Consider the following 20,371-nt stretch of genomic DNA (forward strand, 5'->3'; position numbering starts at 1 on the left):
CGAGGGGAATGGCCGGAGACGAACAAAGCGCATGACAGATTGAAAGGAAGTGCTGTTTTATCCAAGTGTTGACTGCTGGTGCCCAATATACGGGCCTGGTGGTGCATCTTGTAATCCTATTTTGTTCTTAAATGTTTTGAGTGTGACAAGGAGGAAGGTGGGAGCATTATCTAAGTAACAGTTTAGAAGTTTTGGTATATTTGCTGTGGTGTTTGGTCAGTTTCCCAAGTATCGGGGGAGGGGGGGGGTCTGACTGATTATCAAAGCGGTAGAACACAGAGAGTCACTTCTTTGGTGGTTCGGGCTTGAGTCCTGGGAATTTGGTAAGAAGGGGGAGAGCAAATTTATTTAGGCCTCAATACCTTTTTAAACCCCCATATTGATGGATCCGTAGGAGTGATTCCTTGTTTTGTGTGGGCTTACTAACAAAGTGCATGAGAAAAATTAGCTTTTGGCTTGAAATTCGGTCTTGTTGAAATGTAAATTTTGTGTAGAAGAAGGCTGAGTGCTTCTGGTGTTTTCCTGAAGCCCTGTGGATTTATGATTGGAACGGGGCTCATTAATAATCTGAAATAGTAAAGTTTGCATGTGGAAAGAAGAGTTTAATCCCAGAGAATTGGGACATTTGGGAAGAAGATTAGGGAAAGCTAGTAAAAACCTGCAATAAAAAGGTTTGTGTGGAAATTGAAACAAGGGACAGTAACTAATATAAATAAATAAAAGGGAATGGGAAATCAAGGACATGGGTAATATCCAAAACAAAGACGTTTTAAAGAAAGCCTCCTTGGGTGCATATTGGCACATTGGAAGGATATTGTTAGAAATGGGGGGCACAGAAAGCAAGAGGACTTCCACTAAGTATTGCAATCAATGGTGGCCACTATATAAGCTAAATGGCCACTTTATGGATCAATCGACTATAACAGTGTCTTGCAATTAATGTTGTTTTTGCGGAGAGAAGGAAAATAGGATGAAATGTTGTATACTGATACTTTGTTTCAGCATCTTGGAGGGAAAAGGTATGGAATTAAATTGGCCCCTGACTGAGTCTTTGGTGTTGGCATTAGAAAAGTACAGGCTGGAGAAAGATAAAAGAAGTGTTAAAAGGGTTGTTGAAGGTGTTAAAGGTTGTGTGGCATGTAGTATTTGACAGAGCTGTTTGAAGTTGAATGAGCAGGGAAAGAGGATGTAGGAATGTTAGTAGTTCCGCCTCAACCCGAGGCTGAGATCTCTAAATCACGGGTGTGAGTCCTCTGGGGCAGAGGGACCATGATGGGTCCGAGAGAGTTGTCATGGAAACAGGAAAAGGCGTTTTTATTTGCAATGCTTGAAATCTAAATTGGGAAAAATGATTGGAATTCATCAATTTTTATACTTACCCAATTTGCCAAGGTCCTTGTTAGGAAGGGACTTGCTGGAAAAATGGATGCAAAAATTTCTTTTGAACAAGGAAAAAATGGAAATAACCTTTTGACAAAATTAGAAAACAGACAAGTTTGGTTCACGATACTAAATTGAAAGGATGCCTTTTTTTGCCTGCTCGTGGCAACTGAAAGCCAGAAACTCTTTGCCTTTGAATGGGAAAATCCTAATAGAGGATGGAAAACTCAGCTTACTTGGACTGTGTTACCACAGGGGTTCAAGAATAGCCCCACCATATTCGGGAAACAACTAGCCTATGATCTTGAAGCTGGAAAGACCCCTTCGGGAAAAGGGGACACTGTTGCAATATGCAAATGATAGCTACTGAAGAAGAAAAGGAGTGGGTATAATGGACTTCCTAAAGTTTTTCAGCACTAATTCTGTGAACCCAGCCTCTTTCCTTAGTCATGATTGCATCAAGACTATGGACACGGTATACTCCAGCCGACCAGACTTAAAGGATACACCCCTAGAAGATGCGGAGGATTGGTATATAGATGGCAGCAGCTTCGTCCGCCAGGGACTTCGCCTCACAGGATATGCGGTAACAAACATCAGCCCAAAAGGTGGAAATCATCGCCTTGATAAGAGCTTTTGAACTGGCAAACATGTGGACAAATTTGAAATATGCCTTTGGTGTGGTGCATGCACACGGGGCAATTTGGAAGGAGAGAGGAGTTTTATCTTCCTCAATTAAAGATGCAGAAGAAGCTGATAGCAGTTATTAGGGAAGAAGGAAAAAGGAGGTCTAGACAGCAACAGCCCCGGCTAGGCAAGGATCAATATGCCCTATGTAAGAAATTTGGGCATTGGAAAAACAAATGCCCGGAACAGAAAAGAAATGGAAAAGGGAACCGGGGAAGGGAGGTGGTGGTCATGCGTGCAAAAGACAACTGAGGAAAACCAGGGGAATCAACCCCAGCAGGTCTGCTGGTTATAAAAATGAAGCTGGGGAAGGAGGGAAAAGAGGTGGAACTTATGGTGGATACGGGGGCAACATACTCAGTTTTAAATAAAACATTAGTATCAGTGGGGAATGATTACATTGTGAAGGGGGCAACTGGCCAATCTGAAATAGCATATTTCTGCAAACCATTGAAATATAAATATGGGAAACCGTGGGGCATTCACAAGTTCCTATACATGCCCAACTCTCCGGAGTCACTCCTAGGGAGAGATTTATTGGAAAAATTACAAGCAACCATTTCATTTTAAAATGGGGAGATGATTCTGGAGGTAGATGATCAAAGATATGTGGAAGTTTTGAGTTTGATGATGATGGCTACTGAAACTAAAAAGGAAATTAGTGAAGAAGGAATTAGCCTGATAACTGAAAATTTTCTGCAGTCAGGATTATTAAAAGAGTGTCAATCTGACTTTAACACTCCTATTTTGCCCGTATAACTGAGGACCTTTACCCTGTGGTGGCGAACCCATATACTTTATTAACATGCTTAACACCAGAGCCAACTTGGTTTGCCGTTTTAGACCTGAAGGATGCCTTCTTTTGCCTCCCTCTCCATGAAGCTGTTATAAATGACTGAGTCCCAAATAGGACGGCAATCAAAGTTTACAATTAAATGAACAGAGGCAAGCAAAGAGCGCTGGGTGCGCCGGGAGTCTCTGCTCCACCAGGACACACACCCATTACATAAGATGGCTGATTTTTATGCTCCTAGGCTAATACATATTCATTACTACTTCTAGAAGAGGCAGGGTTATTATAATTGGTTTCCCGAATCCGAAGTCCTCCCAGGTGCGCCTGCTTATCAGTCTCTGTTAGTCTCTTGGGGGCCGCTTGGACAGGGAGGCTCATATTCTTCCTCCTTATCTGGTGGTCTCTTGGCCGGATGTCAGAAGTTACTGCACGTCCGTGCAGAGTCAGCAGTTTTTCTCTGAAGAAATCCCTTTGTTCTCTTATCACCTAAACCCAGGTCTCAATGTTAACCCTTCAAATCCCTTAGTGGCACGAATTGCTGGACCATTCCTTACAATTCCTCACCCTCTTTTTAATATCATCAATTCGTGTCTCTTCTTCAACCTTTGTTAGTAACAATTGGATTTCATCAGTCAGTTCTCGGGGTGTCCATTTCTTAAGCATCGTTATTGACACATCACCTTTTCTCTCCCGAAGTCATCACAAATTGGGTGCTATTTATTATTCGCAGAACCAACAACGTAAAGCAAGGTATCATACAAGGTATAAACAATAATGTCATTACACCACATAAAAATAAAAATAGCATCCTTTTAACCCATGGTCCACTGGGCAACCACGAAAAGAAATCCCAATCCATACCCTTCCAAGTTTGTACTGGGACGTGGGCTAACTTCCTAATTTCCTTTGTTATCTGTTTAACCACTTTTCCATTGTCATCAATTTGTAAACAACAATTAGAATCGTTCAGTTTTCCACACACTCCCCCTTCTTCTGCTAGTAAATAGTCTAAGACCATTCTATGTTGAAAGATAGCATTCCTCATCTGAGTGGATTGATCAGCCAGAAGATCCAAGGTCATCGCTGCTTGATTGGTTACAACTTCGAGGATAGCTTGCAACCTAATTATTTGGTTCAAATTATAAATAGGTTCTCGGGATCCTGATACCAACTCATTCGGGTTCCAGGTAGCTGGCCCATAATGCTGTATGATTCTTTCAGGAGGCCATTCATCCTTTCCCCATTTTTGGGCACTACCCCCGGCTAAGGAAGTATCAATAGATCGTTTCATTCTGTTCAGGTCATCATATAATCTTATTCCTAAATGATTTCCTTGTGTTTGTGACAATAAAAAGAACAAGGGTCTTATGTACCCCACATAGCATATTCCCGACCAGTTTCCGGGTAGCCTCTTGTAAGCATGTTTGCCACACACCCAATAATGTCCCTTTAGGGCCCACGTCCCTTTTGGAAAAGGACCATCCCATCCCTTTTCAACCCTTTGGGGCGTGATAATACAGAGTGTCCTTGTTACCGAGTGGTCCTGTTACAATGTCTGTCCCATTTGTACTCGTATATGCGCACTTCCAAGCTCCCACATCGGGTTTCCACTTACAGTCACAATTCAGTTCTCTTTAGTGGCCTGTCATATTATAAGCTGACCAGAAATGTTTAAAGAACACTCGCCTCCCATTCTCATTCTGCCATTTCCAACGATAGACCCGCACCACATGCTGTTCCTTAGTGGTGTAATCACGCTGACAGCTCAAGATTTGACCATCGAATTGTCCCCCTGCTTGTGCTCTTGCCACAGTTTTACATCCGGATCCAAAAAATTCTCTATATGAGCATTTCAGCCAAGTCCCATTTCTCAGCTGAACATGTGTGGCGTTCCATTTCCCACTACGTGCTGTACAGCTTATAGGACTACATCCAGGATCGGTACAATCATATCCGGGGGACAGAGTCCAATTGCAAATGCTTTTTCCCACCGCCACTGTTCCTGTCCTGTTCAAGCAGTATACACCCCGAGCTGACGAGTGCAACTGCCATGGGCCTCCTTCCTCTTTCCAAAGTTGCGTCCCTGTTGTGGTTTAGCCCGGCTGGCAGTCAAACACCACACAGCCGTTCGCTCACCCTCCCCCCTCCCTCTCCGGGATGGGGGAGAGAAACGGGAAAGTGAAGCCTGTGAGTTGAGATAAAGACAGTTTATTAAGACAGGGAAAAGAATAACAACAATAATAATAATAATAATAGTATTAATAGTAATAATGTGTACGAAATAAGTGATGCACAATGCAATTGCTCACCACCCGTTGACCGATGCCCAGCCTATCCCCGAGCAGCCGCCCCCCCTCCACCCCGGCTAGCCACCCCTATATATTTGTCAGCATGACGTCAGATGGTATGGAATACCCCTTTGGCCAGTTTGGGTCAGCTGTCCTGGGTCTGTCCCCTCCCAGCTCCTGCTGCATCCCTAGCCTGCTCGCTAGCAGGACAGAGAGAGGCTGAAAAGTCCTTGGCTTGGTGTAAGCACTGCTCTACAACAATTAAAACATCAGCATGTTATCAGCGCTCTTCTCATTCTAATCCAAAACATAGCACCCTGCCAGCTACTAGGAGGAAAATTAACTCTGTCCTAACTGAAACCAGGACAGTCCCATTATGAACTTCGCTCAAATTACTGACCCACCACTTGGGTTCGACCAGGCCTGCTACCCGGGGCCAACTTTCAGTCCCCCCCCAGTCCTCCACAAATCCAGCAGTTACTAAGGTTAAAGGCCTTGGCCACTTCCTCCCCCAAAGTGAAAAAGTTATTCCTCCATTCTTGCCCATGACCCAATTGACCCTGTAAAAACAATACCAGGAAGTATAGCATTTTTTATCCTTTTTCACCGTCCAATCTTGAGAGTGTGGGAAACGCCTTCAATCATGGGGTTGGGCCCGCTTTCAGAGCTTGTGTTACCATTCAGCCCTTCGGGGTGATCCAGCTCCTGGAAAAACTAATCACAATTTTATTATGGGTTTAAAAGGTTCTCATGTTATTTTTCTCAGGACAACCTGATCTTAGCGCGGGAGAAGTCCGGTCGAGGCACTCTCACTCGGCGGTCAATACCCATAGGGGTTGCCTCCCTCGGTAGGCCATACACACCGCAGTGGAGGGTCCTACCCCGGTCTTGCCTTCTCCCTTTCCTCCCTTCAGCCTTGTCCTCTTTATCCAGTGCCCTTAATTCATGCAGAACCTCATTGCTAGGATATTAGTTCCTCTTTAGTCTCAGTTTCAGTTCCCCAGGAGTGGACTCAACCCTCCAGGCTTCGGTAGTTATTGGTCCTTTTATTCTGGATGCGTGGGTCCAACCCCTTTCTGCTGTTCTCACAGCTGTTTCAGTAGTAAGTAAAACAAGGTACGGTCCCTCCCATCGGGGGTTCAATGATTCTTCTCTCCAGGTTTTTATTAAGACCTTGTCTCCTGGTTGTATTTTATGAATAGCAAATCCTAAAGGTGGTGTTTGAGTCATCATCCCAATTTCTCTTAGCTCCTGTAATCTCCTTGCAATGGTAATTATATATTTCTGGATACTATGATCCTCAACTACATTGTTCCCTAGGGGCATCCCTTGAGAATAAGGCATACCATATAACATTTCATATGATGATAATCCAGTCTCACTGTGTGGTTTAGTTCTTATGTTTAAAAGTGCCAATGGTAAGCATTTCGTCCAGGGCAGCTGTGTCTCGATCATTAACTTAGCCAATTGTTGTTTTATTGTTTGATTCATCCTTTCTACTTTCCCTGAGCTTTGTGGGTGCCACGGAGTGTGGTATTCCCACTGAATACCTTTCAAGGGGTACATCCTTCGAATTTTTGCGGCTAGCGTATGTTCGATTATTTCCACACAATTGTGTTCCAACGGTCCTTCTTCTGGAACAGTTCCTAGAAATACTGCTGGATTAACAGGTTAGTCGTTTTCAAGGTTACATCATCTTGTCCAGTTAGTATTTCATCATCCGGCTGGGTGATAACCAGTGGCCCCCCCTTTTGTTCTAAAACGGTTGTTACCATATGTGGTCCAAAAACTTCAATATGTTTTCCCATTCGAAGGCAAATAATTTTCTACTATCTTTATCAAGAGGTATGCAAAAGAAGGCATCCTTTAAATCTATCACGGTAAACCATTTATATTTCTCTCTCACAGATGTTAACAATGTGTAAGGATTAGCTACTACCGGGTGAATGTCCTTTGTTATTTCATTTATTGCTCTAAGATCTTGTACTAATCTATACTCGCCATTCGGCTTCTTTACTGGAAAAATTGGAGTATTGTATTCCGATTTACATTCTTCCAGAATCTGATATTTGAGAAATTTGTCAATAATTTTCACTATCCCCTGCCTAGCTTCTATCTTGAGTGGATATTGTTTGATTCGAACAGGTTTGGCTCCTTCCTTTAATTCCACCTTTACCGGTTGTGCCAGTTTCGACTTCCCTGGTACATCTGTTTCCCATACTGCTGGTATAACTGCATTTTCTACTTCTCTTGGAATATTAACAAAGGGTTTATCTTTGATCATTAGGATTTGTCCTACTTTGGACTCAGGTACCTTCATTATTAATTCTCCATCCTCAAAGGTTATTGTCGCATCTAAGTTGGCTAATAGATCCCGTCCCAAGAGTGGAATCGGGCATTCTGGTACATACAAAAATTCATGGGTTAGTTCCTTACCCCCAAAACGCAAATCAAGGGGTTGTAAGAATGGCCGTTCCTCCTCCTTCCCTGTGGCTCCAATTATTGTAGTTGTCTTAGTTCCTAATCGTCCTTTTAAACTATTTAACACTGATTATGTTGCTCCTATTACATTTACAGACTTATTAACACAGAGAAAGAAGCTCCCGTAACCAACAAAAAATTCAAGCCTCTGTCTTCGTTTCCTAGCTTTATTTCAACTAGTGGACCTGCTAGGGTAGATGCCCCAGGCCCCCAGATGCCGCCTGCTTATCAGTCTCTGTTAGTCTCTTGGGGGCCGCTCGGACGGGGAGGCTCATATTCTTCCTCCTTATCTGGTGGTCTCTTGGCCGGATGTCAGAAGTTACTGCACGTCCGTGCAGAGTCAGCAGTTTTTCTCTAAAGCAATCCCTTTGTTCTCTTATCACCTAAACCCAGGCCTCAATGTTAACCCTTCAAATCCCTTAGTGGCACGAATTGCTGGACCATTCCTTACAAAGCCAGCCAGAAAATTTTTGCATTTGAATGGGAAAGCCCTAAAAGCGGGCTCAAAACACAGCTCACATGGACAAGGTTGCCTCAGGTCTTTAAAAATTCACCCACCTTATTCGGAGAACAACTCGTGAAAAACTTGGAGATGTGGGAAGCCCCACCCGGGGAAGGAAGACTGTTGCAATATGTAGATGACATCCTAATAGCCACCCAGACAAAAGAAGCCTGTGTGGCCTGGACGGTAAGCCTTTTAAACTTTCTGGGACCCCAGGGGTACCGGGTATCGAAGAAGGCTCAGGTGGTAAAGCAGAAGGTTATCTACCTGAGTTATGAGGTTAGTGCCAGGCAGCGGACTTTGGGGGAGGACCGCAAAGAAGCGATATGTCAAACCCTGAAACCTGAGACGATAAAGGAACTGTGAACCTTTTTGGGAATTTGCTTTGAGCTGTAGAATTCTTCCACGAATCAGCGGGACATTTAAATCGGGCGTCGCCACCATTCTGCAGCCACTCACCGAGGGGATCGGCTCCGGGGCAGACGCGTTCTGCAGCGGAGCGGGGGATCGAGACAGGCAGGGTTTTTTTTTCCAGCATCGAGGCCACTGGAGGCAGCCAAGGCAGCCGCCAGGACCCGGCAGCCCTCGCGAGGGAGGCTGACAAGGCGTTAGCGGAGTCAGCAGCGCCCCCTCCCCTGCCGTTCAAAAGCAGCCCCTAGGGAACGTGAGTGACCAGGAGCGCGGCGAACAGGATGGGCAAACAGGGCGTTGCGTGTCAGTCAGGGCGTGGCGCAGCAGTTTGTGCAGGCAGGGCGCGCTCAGGTAAGGCAGAGCATCCCTCCCTGCTCAGGAGAACAACTCATCTACCAGCTGTCTACCTATAGCTAAACCGCCGTGGTCTGCTCTGGGCAGAAAGCTCTTTCCAGAAAGTCTGTGGTTACCCAGACTGAGTGCCCGCTCAGAAATGCGGCAGATCAGGTCTCTGGATGCAGGGAGTGCCTGAGCCTGTTGCTGCCATCTGAGGGTGGCAGAGACACTATGTGTGTGAGGTGTGAGCAGGTGGATGACCTGGTCAGCCTGGTGGCAGAGCTCAAGGAGGAGGTTCAGAGGTTAAGGGCTATCAGGGAGTGTGAGCAGGAGATAGACTGGTGGAGCAACTCCCTGCAAGGCCTGAAGGAAAGGCACCAGAGTGAGACACCCCAAACAGTGGTGGACCCTCTACCTTGGCGCTGTTGAGCAGAGGGAGGGAACCTAGGAGATGAAGAGGAATGGAAACAGGTCCCTGCTCGGCGTCGCAGGCAACCCCCCTCCCTACCGGTCTCGCCTTCTCAGGTGCCCTTACTCAACAGGTTTGAGGCCTTGGAGCTTGAGAGACCGGTGGGTGAGGATGAGGTCAAAAGTCCACCCAGGAGGATGCCTAGGGTGAGGAAGTCGACTCCACGCCTCAAGACTGCCTCCACTAAGAAAGAAAGAAGTGTAATCGTTGTAGGCGACGCCCTTCTCAGGGGAACAGCGAGCCCTATTTGTCGGCCTGACCCTACCCATAGGGAAGTCTGCTGCCTCCCTGGGGCCAGGGTCAGGGATGCTGCTGGAAAGCTTCCCAACCTAGTTCGCCCTTCTGATTACTATCCTCTATTGATAGTCCAGGCTGGCAGCAATGAAATCTCTGAGAAAAGCCTAAAGGCTATCAAAAGGGACTTTAGGGGACTGGGACGATTAATAGATGGAGCGGGAGTACAGGTGGTGTTTTCGTCCATCCCTACAGTGGCAGGGAGGGGTACAGAGAGGACACGGAAAGCCCACCTGATAAATATGTGGCTCAGAGGCTGGTGCCAACACAGAAATTTTGTTTTTTTTTTTGACCACTGGGCGCTTTACTCGGCACCCAGCCTGATAACTGCATATGGGTCCCACCTATCTCTAAGGGGAAAATGGATCCTAGCCCAGGAGCTGGCAGGGCTCATTGAGAGGGCTTTAAACTAGGTAAGAAGGGGGACGGGGATGAAATAAGGATTGTTGAGAGGTATGCCGGGGGCAGCAGTGTCAGGGCCGGGGGAGAAGACAATGGCCCAACTGAAATGCATCTACACTAATGCACGCAGCATGGGCAACAAACAGGAGGGGCTGGAAGCCATCGTGCAGCAGGCAAGCTATGACTTGGTTGCCATCACGGAAACGTGGTGGGACCACTCCCATGACTGGAGTGCTGCAATGACTGGCTATAGGCTCTTCAGAAGGGACAGGCAGCACAGAAGGGGTGGTGGTGTGGCTCTCTATATTAGAGAGTGTTTTGATGTTGTGGAACTCGAGGCTGGGAATGATAAGGTTGAGTCCCTATGGGTTAGGATCAGCGGGAAGGCCAACAAGGCAAGCATCCTGGTGGGGGTCTGTTATAGACCTCCGAACCAGGATGAGGAGACAGATGAGGAGTTCTACAGGCAGGTGGCAGAAGTTGCGAAATCGCCAGCACTTGTTCTCGTGGGGGACTTTACCTTCCCAGACATATCCTGGAAATACAATACATCTCAGAGGAAGCAGTCTAGGAGGTTTCTGGAGAGCGTGGAAGATAGCTTCCTGACGCAGCTGGTTAGAGAGCCTACCAGGGGAGGTGCCCCGCTAGACCTTCTGTTCACAAACAGAGAAGGACTGGTGGGAGATGTGGTGGTCGGGAGCTGTCTTGGGCAGAGTGACCACGAAATGGTAGAGTTCTCTATTCTTGGCGAAGTCAGGAAGGGGACCAGTAAAACCACTGTCTTGGACTTCTGGAGGGCTGACTTTGAGCTGTTCAGGACACTGGTTGGCAGAGTCCCTTGGGAGGAGGTTCTGAAGGGCAGAGGAGTCCAGGAAGGCTGGGCACTCTTCAAGAAGGAAATCTTAATGGCTCAGGAGCGGTCTGTCCCCATGTGCCCAAAGACAAGCCGGCGCGGAACTAGACCGGCCTGGCTGAACAGAGAGTTGTGGCTCGAGCTTAGGAGAAAAAGGAGGGTTTATAATCTTTGGAAAAGAGGGTGGGCTACTCAAGAGGACTATAAGGATGTTGCAAGGCTGTGCAGGGATAAAATTAGAAAGGCCAAAGCTCATCTGGAGCTCAATCTGGCTACTGCTGTTAAAGATAACAGAAAATGTTTCTATAAATACATGAACACGAAAAGGAGGACTAAGGAGAATCTCCGTCCTTTACTGGATGCGGGGGGAAACTTAGTGACAAGAGATGAGGAAAAGGCTGAGGTGCTTAATGCCTTCTTTGCCTCAGTCTTCAGAGGCAAGACCAGTTGTTCTCTGGATACCTGGTACCCTGAGCTGGTGGAAGGGGATGGGGAGCAGAATGTGGCCCTCACTATCCACAAGGAAATCTTTGTCGACCTCCTACAGCACTTGGATGTACGCAAGTCGATGGGGCCGGATGGGATCCACCCGAGGGTATTGAGAGAACTGGCAGAAGAGCTGACCAAGCTGCTTTCCATCATTTATTGGCAGTCCTGGCTATCGGGGGAGGTCCCAGTCGACTGGCGGCTAGCAAATGTGACGCCCATCTATAAGAAGGGCCGGAGGGTAGACCTGGGAAACTATAGGCCTGTTAGTTTGACTTCAGTGCCAGGGAAGCTCATGGAGCAGATTATCTTGAGTGTTGTCACGTGGCACTTGCAGGGCAACCAGGCGATCAGGCCCAGTCAGCATGGTTTTATGAAAGGCAGGTCCTGCTTGACGAACCTGATCTCCTTCTATGACCAAGTGACGCGCTTGGTGGATGAGGGGAAGGCTGTGGATGTGGTCTACCGTGACTTTGGTAAGGCTTTTGACACCGTTTCCCACAGCATTCTCCTCAAGAAACTGGCTGCTCGTGGCTTGGACTGGCGTACGCTTCGTTGGGTTAAAAACTGGCTGGATAGCCGGGCCCAAAGAGTCATGGTGAATGGAGTCAAATCCAGTTGGAGGCCGGTCACTAGTGGAGTCCCCCAGGGCTCAGTACTACGGCCAGTCCTCTTTAATATCTTTATCGATGATCTGGATGAGGGGATCGAGTGCACCCTCAGTAAGTTTGCAGACGACACCAAGTTAGGTGCGTGTGTCGATCTGCTCGAGGGTAGGAAGGCTCTGCAGGAGGATCTGGATAGGCTGGACCGATGGGCTGAGGCCAACTGTATGAAGTTCAACAAGGCCAAGTGCCGGGTCCTGCACCTGGGGAGCAACAACCCCAAGCAGAGCTACAGGCTGGGAGATGAGTGGTTGGAAAGCTGCCTGGCAGAGAAGGACCTGGGAGTACTGGTTGATAGTCGGCTGAATATGAGCCAGCAGTGTGCTCAGGTGGCCAAGAAGGCCAACAGCATCCTGGCTTGTATAAGAAGCAGCGTGGCCAGCAGGGCTAGGGAAGTGATTGTGCCCCTGTACTTGGCTCTGGTGAGGCCGCACCTCGAGTACTGTGTTCAGTTTTGGGCCCCTCGCTACAGGAAGGACATGGAGGTGCTCGAGCGAGTCCAGAGAAGGGCGATGAAGCTGGTGAGGGGTCTGGAGAACAAGTCTTATGAGGAGCGGCTGAGGGAGCTGGGCTTGTTCAGCCTGGAGAAGAGGAGGTTCAGGGGCGACCTTATCGCTCTCTATAGGTACCTGAAAGGAGGCTGTAGCGAGGTGGGGGTTGGTCTACTCTCCCACGTGCCTGGTGACAGGACGAGGGGGAATGGGCTAAAGTTGCGACAGGGGAGGTTTTGGTTGGATATTAGGAAGAACTTCTTTACCGAAAGGGTTGTTAGGCATTGGAATGGGCTGCCCAGGGAAGTGGTTGAGTCGCCATCCCTGGAGGTCTTTAAAAGACATTTAGATGTAGAGCTTAGTTGTGGGAAAGGAATTTGCAGGTGGATTTGCGCTGTTTCACACCTCCCTGAATTAGAGATAATGTGGAAATAAGCGGTAGAAACAGAAACTTGAGCAAGGTCTAGATAAATTAACTTGGCTGCAGTGTTAAAGATGAGCTTTGGGCAGCGGCCAGTTACTGGCTGGCTTGAGGCGCGTGTCTGAGGGTCTCTAACCAATTGTATGACTGATTCCAGTGCGTGGACAGCGCATGGGGTTACGGGGAAAGTATATGTAGTGGTGAAAAATGGCAATAAAGGCCTTCTGTTCAAGAGCCATCAGGAGTCCATGTCTTTTATCCCTTCAAATGGTGACCCCGATGTGATTGGAAGAGAGCAACACTGAGAGAAGCATCTGAAGGGACCCCAGCCAAACAACTCAAGCTGGCGGCCAGACCGCGGCTTTAATCCTGGGACCTCACCTCAAGAAGCAGGTGAGCGGCTGGGGCATCAAATATGGGAGCTAATCTATCGGCCAAGGAGGAGGCGATAGCTAAGCTACTGACTCAACTCCTGGTAAAAAGAGGAGTGAAATATGACCCGTATAAAGTGAAACTATTGCTGAAGTTCTTACAAAAGAATGGGGCCCTGTCGACAGTTTCAGTGGTGTTTGATTAAAAAACTTGGGAAAATGCTGGGACAACTATAAGGGACGCTGCCTCGCGGGGAGATACAACAGCTGCTGAGGTGACGATGACCTGGCGCTTAGCAACTGAGACACCGAGATCATGGCAAGCGGAAAAAAGGGTACCGACAGCGGCCACTCAGGCTACGGAGGCGGGTGAGATAAAAAGCGGTGAACGCGTACCGCCAGAGGAAGTAAACCTGACAGACTTGGGAACAGAGGCAGAGACTTTATATCCCAACCCATGGCGGCCACTCTGCGCTCGATACCATTGCGGCCATCAGCGCCGCCATCGCTGCTGTCATCTCCGGGCACCCGCCCGCTCACCCTGTCGTCAGCTGCTGCGTTTCTCAGGTTTGAGCGCCCGCCCGCCCGCACTGGGCGCTGCCATGTTCCGCCTGCTGCTGTGCCCGGGCCCGCCGCCCAGCGGGCCCCTGCTCGCCGCCGCCCGCCGCCGCCGCCAAGCGGGAAATGGAGATTACTGCATGATTTGTGACGAATCAATGCAGTGATCGAGGAGGACATGGGCTCCTTGCAGCCAGAAAAAGAAAAAAAAAAAGAGAAAAAAAAGGAAAAAAAAAAGAAAAAAAGAAAGAAAAAAGGAAAAAAAGGAGAAAAAAGGAAAAAAAAAACAAAAACAACCCAGTACCTTTGAATATTGTGTCGGACTCGCAATATGCTGTAGCTGTCGCTCAGCGCATTGAGAGGGCACATTTGAGACATATCCCAAAGGAAAACTTGTTTCTAAAATTTAAGGAGCTGTTATTTTTGGTAGAGCTGTGAGTGCACCCATATTGTATTATTCACATGCGGAGCCACACCATGTTACCCAGTATTTTTGCAGAGGGTAATGCACGCGCTGGCCAGCTAACTAATATGACCCTGACTGCCCCGGTGCGTAAGGTGCTGGAGCAAGCAAGGTTATCCCATGCCTTTTTCCATCAATCTGCCAAAGTCTTGGCGAAACAATTCACTATATCGATCACTGATGCCAAATTGATCGTCTAAACATGTCCTGACTGTTAACAACATGTTTCGACCTCGTCTTTAACGGTAAACCCTAGAGGTCTACGGTCCCTACAGTTATGGCAGACCGACGTAACGCATATTCCAGAATTTGGTCGCTTGAAATATGTTCATGTATCGGTATATACTTTCTCTCATGCTATTTGGGCGACAGCTGCGGCAGGTGAAACTAGCCGCCATGTCCAGGCTCACTTCCGCGTCACTTTCGCAGTGCTAGGCATCCCAAAGGAAATAAAAACCGACAATGGCCCCGCCTATGGTAGTCACTCCCTTCAAACCTTTTTTCGAACTTGGGGTATCCGACACATCACAGGCATTCCTCATTCCCCCACGGGTCAAGCCATTGTTGAGCGCACACATCGCACCTTGAAAGCACTGCTAAATAAACAAAAAGGGGGAGACACCCAGGAAACACCACAGAACAGGTTGGGAAAGGCGCTTCACGTAATGAATCACCTATCATTACCCTTTCCTCACAAAGAGGTACCGCCCATAGTAAAACATTACAAAAGTATGAATTCCGCACTGTCGCAGGTGCCACAATCAGAGCAGGCCTTAGTGATGGTAAAAAAATTAAATACAGGTCTTTGGGAGGGACCCCATCCTCTAATAACCTGGGGTCGAGGGTATGCTTGTGTCTCCACAGGTCACGGACCAAGATGGGTACCAGCAAGGGGGGTAAGGCCATGGTTGGCCTCCTCCCCACAATCGCCGCTGTCATCGGTTATTGCCAGCCCTGGGTCTCCATCCAACCACGCCGCAACATCTGGGTCACCCTCGCCAACATGACAGGACATGAAGCGATGTGCCTGTCCCGGGCTAGTGCTAACAACCCATTCACGACATGTCTGGTGGGGAACCCGGCAGATAACAAAGACTGGACTGTCTACTTGCTGCAAGCGCCCCTAGAGCCACAGGAATTAGATATCCTGGGAAGTGTAACAGCAACAGCATGTGTAAGGTTCAATTACACCGGCAAAAACCAAACCATGAAACAAATGGTCAACGCCACACTTGCTCCGTATCACAATGCATCTCTTTGGTGTAATTATACAAAACTATAATAGCATCATTCCTTGCGCCAGGAGCCGCTCTGCTCGGCTGCAGGATTGACTGTGGAACGGATGCCCCTAGGTGCACCCCGAGCATTTTCCTTGGAGGGGCCTCCACTCCCAGCCACTCACCATGGGAGTAGACAAGGACCTCCTGAAGCCGTGGACAAATTATTTTGTGATGTTTTCTTGTGGTATGAATGAGAAGTGCAAGAGGCCTCTTTGCGTGATTGTGTGATTGTGCTGTGCGAGTGAGACGCAGCATCGCTGCAAAGCAACATCCCTAGCGCTTAGTGGCTTGTTGACTGATGAAGATTCTAGTAGGCACGCTACTTTACAATCGTAATTCTGCTTGTGATTTTCACCCTGTTGCTTGCTTATTGCAATGTCTGCGGTGCTTGATACAAAAATCTATAGAAAGCGTCTGGTTGGTTGAAAATAAAAAAGGGGGAATTGTGGGAAAGGAATTCGCAGGTGGCTTTGCGCTGTTTCATATGTCCCTGAATTAGAGATAATGAGGAATCAAGCGGTAGAAACAAAAACTTGAGCAAGGTCGAGATAAATTAACTTGGCTACAGTGTTAAGGATGAGCTTTGCGCAGTGGCCAATTGCTGGCTGGCTTGAGGCGTGTGTCTGAGGGTCTCTAACCAATTGTATGACCGATTCGGGCGCATGGGCAGCGCTTGGGGTTACAGGTAAAGTATAGTAGTGGAGAAAAAATGGCAATAAAGGCTTCTGTTCTAGAGCCATCAGGAGTCCATGTCTTTCACCCCTTCAAACATCCAATGTAACACAGGCAGCCATGGTGCCAAGAGGAGCTGTGCTTCTCTACCAACAACTTCTGAGGTGGCTCAAACCTCCTCATATGCTGTTAGTATCTCCTTTTCAGTTGGGGTGTAATTGGCTTTTGATCCTCGATAGTCCCGGCTCCAGAATCCCAGAGGTTGACCTTGAGTTTCTCCTGGGATTTTCTGCCAGAGGCTCCTGGGGAGGTCATGCTCCCCATGTGCAGTGTAAAGTATGTTTTGCACAGCTGGTCCTGTACAGACAGTCCCAAGGGCTACCGCATGAGCTATTTCCTGTTTAATCAGTTCAAAGGCTTGTTGTTGCTCAGGGCCCACTCGAAGAATCACAGAATCACAGAATGTTAGGGATTGGAAGGGACCTTGAAAGATCATCTAGTCCAATCCCCCTGCCGGAGCATTAACACCTAAATCATGTCACACAGGAATGTGTCCAGGCGGGTTTTGAATGTCTCCAGAGAAGGAGACTCCACAACCCCCCTGGGCAGCTTGTTCCAGTGTTCTGTCACCCTCACCGTGAAGAAGTTTTGTCTCATATTTAAGTGAAACCTCCTACGTTCCAGCTTGCACCCATTGCCCCTTGTCCTATCATTGGATGTCACTGGCCTGGCTCCATCCTCCTGACATTCACCCTTCACATATTTATAAATGTTAATAAGGTCACCCCTCAGTCTCCTCTTCTCCAAACTAATCTCCCCATCCTTATCTCAACCTTTTTTTATCTCAACCCTTTTGCATTGTACTTTCTCCCCCTTTCCCTTTGAGGAGGGGGACTGAGAGAACGGCTGAGGTGGAGCTCGGCTGCCCACCCGAGTAAAACCACCACAACTGGTCCCAGTACCGACCCTTGAGGGACTCCAATAGATACAGGATTCCAACTCGACTTTGTCCCGTTAACCAGAACCCTCCGGCTTCTTCCCTTCAGCCAGTTCACAGTCTACCTCACTACCCGATTGTCCAGACCACACTTCCTCAGTTTAGCTGTGAGGATGTTGTGGGAGATGGTGTCAAAGGCTTTACTGAAATCAAGATACACCACGTCCACTGCCTTTCCATCATCTATCCACCCAGTTATATCCTCATAAAAGGCTATCAGGTTGGTCAAGTACGACTTCCCCTTGGTGAAGCCTTGTTGACTGCCCCTAATGACCCTTTTATCCTTGATATGTCTAAAGACAATGCCAAGGATAAGATGTTCCATCACCTTACCAGGGATGGAGGTGAGGCTAACTAGTCTATAGTTACCCGGGTCCACTTCCTTGCCCTTTTTGAAGACCGGAGTGACATTTGCTTTCCTCCAGTCCTCAGGCACCTCTCCCTATGCCCATGACTTAGCAAAGATGATGGAGAGTGGCCTAGCAATGACTTCAGCCAGCTCCCTCAGGACCCGCGGATGCATCCCATCAGGACCCATGGACTTGTGGATGTCCAGCTTGCTTAATCGGTCCTTAACCCAGCCCTCATCAACCAAGGTAAACTCCTCCTTTATTCCAACTTTGCCTGGGGCCTCAGGGGTATGGGGCTCCTCAGGAGAGCCTCTGGCATTATAGACAAAGAAGTCATTCAGTAACTCTGCCTTCTCTTTATCTTCTGTCACCAGGGCACCCACCTCATTCATTAGTGGGCCTACATTACCTCTAGTGTTAGTTTTATCCACAATGTATTTGAAGAAGCCCTTTCTGTTGTCCCTGACTCCTCTTGCAAGGTTTAATTCTAAGGAGGCCTTAGCTTTCCTAGTTGCCTCCCTACATCCTCTGACAACAGCCTTATATTCCTCCCACGTGGCCAGCCCCTCCTTCCGTGATCTGTAAACTCTCCTCTTCCACTTGAGTTTGCCCAGCACTTCCCTGTTTAACCATGCAGGTCTCCTGGCTCTCTTTCTTGACTTCCTACCTGTTGGGATGCTCTGAGCTTGAGCTTGGAAGAAGCAGTCCTTGAACGCTAACCAGCTATCTTGGGCCCCTTTTCCTTCAAGTACCTTTTCCTTGGGATTTCCTCTAGCAAATGCTTGAAAAGGCCAAAGTTGGCCCTACTGAAGTCCAGGGTTCCAATTCTTCTCGGTACTCTGTTCCTGACACATGAGATCCTAAACTCCGCCATCTCATGGTCGCTGCAACCAAGGCTGCCCTCAACCTTCACTGCTTCAGCCAGACCCTCCTTGTTAGTGAGGACAAAATCCAGCAGCAATCCTCTCCTAGTTGGCACATCCACCATTTGCATCAGGAAGTTATCATCAATACACTGAAGGAACCTCCTGGACTGCGGATGGCTGACTGAGTAGGCCTTCCAGCAAATGTCAGGGTAGTTAAAATCCCCCACAATAACCAGGGCCTGTGATCGCGAGGCTGCTATCAGCTGCCTGTAGAAGGCCTCGTCAACTTCCTCATCCTGATCTGGTGACCTGTAATAGACACCCACAACAGTATCCCCCATGCCAGCCTGCCCCTTAATTCTCACCCACAGACTCTCAACTCGTTCCTCATCCGCCTCTGGACAGTACTCAAAATAGTTCCTCTTCTGAGTCACTCGATATAGAGAACTCACAAGCTGACTATAGCTTGGAAGAATCCCATAAGGCCTAGGAAAGCTTGTGTTTCCTTCTTGCTAGTTGGCAGAGACATAGCAGTTATTTTGTTGAATACATCCGTTGAGATGTAACAATGTTCATCCTGCCATTTTACTCCCAAGAACTGGATTTCCTGTGCAGGTCCCTTGACCTTACTCTGTTGAATGGCAAAAAAAAAAAAAAAAAAAAAAAACCTTTCAGGAGAATTTGGATTATTTTCTTCCCTTTCTCAAAAACTTCTGCTGCTATGTACTGGACACATCTCCAAGTGAAAGTAAACTGTGGCCTGCATGCTGCTGCCAGAGGGATGGAGAAAAATGCATTAGCGATATTAAATGTGGCATACCTTTGATTCCAGTTTGTATTGAAGTTCTAGCATGTCCGGTACCGCGGCACTCAGCAGTGGCATGACTTCATTCAGGCCACGATAGTTCACTGTTAGCCTCCACTCTCCTGTAGACTTTTGTACTGGCCATGTGGGACTATTAAAAGGTGAGTGAGTCTTGCTGATCACTTCTTGGCTCTTCAGATGATGAACCAACTCATGGATGGGAATCAGGGAGTCTCGGTTGGTGCGATATTGCCGTCGGTGCACTGTTGCAATTGGCACCTGCTATTCTTCGACCCTCCGCAACAGAAGGGTCTTCTGAGAGACCAGGAAGGGTAGACAGCTGCTTAATCATCTCTGTGCTCAAGGCAGCTATGCCAAAAGCCTACCAGTACCCTTTTGGGTCCTTGAAGTACCCTCTTCTGAGGTAGTCTCTGCCAAGGATGTACAGTGCCTCCAGGCAATTCACAGTCATGCAGGTGAGCACATTCTCACCTGGCTGCAGGGCCAGCAGCCTGGAATTAGAGGGCTAGGAAGCCAAGCAGCTGGGATCACTCTCTAGAGAAAGTGGCATTGACAAAGCTATTGGAAAAGGGACAGAAGACCTCAGGCTCTGGAGGCAACTCATATCAAGCATGAAAGAAAGGCATACCTTTAAGAAAGGTGTTATATGTCACCCAGGCAAGTGGACCACCATGGAGAGAGTACCCGAGAGAATTAGCTGTGCTGGAGGTGATTTACGATGATCTGGACAATGAACAGATATCCAAAGATCCAGATGAAGTCAAGTGCACACAATCCATGTGGTGGAAGTTTGTACGGAGTGCACCATTATCACATGCCAACTCACTGGCAGTAATGACCTGGAAAGATGGAGAGGGACTGTTGTAGTTTAACCTGGCAGGCAGCTAAGTACCACACAGCCATTTGCTCACCCACCCCCTTCCCCAAGTGGGATGGGGGAGAGAATCAGGAAGGAAAAAAAAAAAAGTAAAAGTCATGGTTTGAGATAAAGACAGTTTAATAGAACAGAAAAGGAAGAGTAAATAATAA

General features: G+C 47.8%; 1 long non-coding RNA gene across 1 annotated transcript; it reads left to right on the forward strand.

Moving 5' to 3' along the window:
- Positions 1-36: 36 nt before the first annotated feature.
- On the forward strand, positions 37-19,988 carry LOC121062907. The gene is made up of 3 exons (XR_005815729.1): positions 37-490; positions 9,064-9,066; positions 19,978-19,988. It is a non-coding gene; the product is annotated as an uncharacterized LOC121062907 (long non-coding RNA).
- Positions 19,989-20,371: the final 383 nt, after the last annotated feature.

This window comes from Cygnus olor (genome assembly GCF_009769625.2).
Source record: "Cygnus olor isolate bCygOlo1 chromosome W unlocalized genomic scaffold, bCygOlo1.pri.v2 SUPER_W1, whole genome shotgun sequence".
NCBI lineage: Eukaryota > Metazoa > Chordata > Aves > Anseriformes > Anatidae > Cygnus > Cygnus olor.